Here is a 2086-nt window from a genome sequence, read left to right as displayed (position 1 = left end):
TGCTGCAGGGCCCCAGGCCTCCACGCCACCTGCTGCAGGGCCCCAGGTCTCCACGCCGCCTGCTGCAGATCTGGTCCCATCTCGAGGTCTTGGAGTGTCGCCCGGCCTTTTTCCCTGGTCATTGCCAATTGTCGGACGACCTCCTGGCCGCCCACCCGACTCTTGCTGGTTCTTTGCTGGTAGGTTCGTCAGGATGCTGGACCTTAAAGGGGGGGCTATGTCACGTTCAGCGGCCCCCGCTGATCCCCCCCCCCCCCCCATCAGCCCCTGTCTCACACTCACAGCCCCATCATGTCATGTTTCTGCTCCTCTTTGTCATCATGCTGTTTTTTCTTCTGTCATTAGCCACACCCCCCTCTGCACTTTCAGCTCATCAGCCCTGATTACACTCACCTGTTCAGCTCATCTAGTTCACCTGCTCTGCACCCTTTATAAGCTCCATTCTCCCTCTCCACCGGGCTGAATTATTATACCTTCCATGGTCCCTGATTTTCAAGCCCTCATAGTTTCATGCCTAGACCTCAAGCCTTGTTCTCTGGATTATTGACCTCACGCCTGCCTTCTGGATTTCCCGTTTTTTTCCTGCTCCTCATCTGGTTCTGTTCTGCCTCTCTGACCACGGTAACGACCTCCTCTTCAGTCTATGACCTTGACTCATCACCCTTTTGGATTGCCCTTTGGACCACAAACTTTCATTGCCTACTGTCCATAGTATTAAAGGCCTCCCTCTGCAGCTACCAGCAGCCTTATTAATAAAAACTATTAATTTTTACACTCCTGTGTCTGGCTTATATTGAATCCAAAACCTTGGTTCGTGACACTTTGACGTATGATGGACAACTTCTGTACTACTGAGAGCTTACAGTAACATATTCCTGTTCAGTGGTTACTGTGTCTGTGGTAGCAACAATGTCTGTTTTGTTCTGTTGCTGTTTCAGCTCATCTTCAAACTAGAATCTATTACTTGTTTAAAGCTAAATATGTTATAACAAGTATTATGTGCATGTGCTAAAAACAGTTATCCGTTTTAGATTTCACTGGGTGACAGCAGGAGAAAAACTATGTCAGCTGGAGTCCCAACCACTTATCGCTCGTCCTAGATGGTCCCTAAACTTTGGAGCTGGTACCATCCAGGTTTGGGTCTGTGCCACAGGGCTCACAGATGTCTTACCAGTACCCACCTGAGAAGTCCTGCGTAACATCATTCTGCACCACATGGCTCCACACTTCCCTGCTCTTCCTTTGTTGCTGCAGTCTTCCCAACTTGTTTTGTGTCCACACTTGACACATCTTCAGTCTCTGCAAGTGTCACTGGAAATGCCTTCTCAAAGGCCAGAACCGGGGAGTAGTCCAGATGTTCTACGTGGGTACAGCTTCTACAACCAAGGCTTACTGCTAGCCGTTTTCATCTTGCTTGCAGTAGAAGTGCAGAGGAGGAGTCTGCTGACATGTTTTACTTCAACACCTTCATCCATGTGTTTATATCAACGCAGTAAGAATCATAAAATGTACAAATCACCGTTTTGTTCCTTTACATTTTTAATATTCAATCTCAAGCTGTGGATCACTGTAAATACTGTAAATAGTTGTTACTCATGAAAAATACATAAATGTGCCAATTTCTTTAAAATTAAATTGCATAATTTGGGAAAAATATCTTTAATCCGCTATCAATTTATAGTGTATGGTTATAAAATGTCAAATAGTTAATGTTTTTTTGTTTTTACTAGATATTGTAAATTACACTTGTTTTCCTTTCAATACAACTGAATCAATCCACAAATTAAATAAATAAATAAAAAAACACTACAGTATGCTGCTCAAGTGTGTTTTAATTGAACAATGTTTAAAATAATTAAAAACCTTTAAATAACTAATTACATAACACTAGAACAATATGTAAAAAGCTTGGCCTCCAGATTGACTGGGTTGGACCACTCACTAAGAGCTCTAGAGGAAATAAATATTTTCTCACGGTAACCTGCGCCTTTACCAAATGGGTAGAATGTCTACCAGCCCCTAATGACACAGCACAAACTACTGCTATGTTATTAATGAATCATGTATTCTCAAGGTTTGGACTTCC

This window comes from Nematolebias whitei, chromosome 10 (assembly GCF_014905685.2).
Source record: "Nematolebias whitei isolate Nwh7 chromosome 10, NemWhi1, whole genome shotgun sequence".
Taxonomy (NCBI): domain Eukaryota; kingdom Metazoa; phylum Chordata; class Actinopteri; order Cyprinodontiformes; family Rivulidae; genus Nematolebias; species Nematolebias whitei.
The sequence above is the reverse complement of the archived record's forward strand: the minus strand, read 5'-3'. Positions refer to the sequence as shown.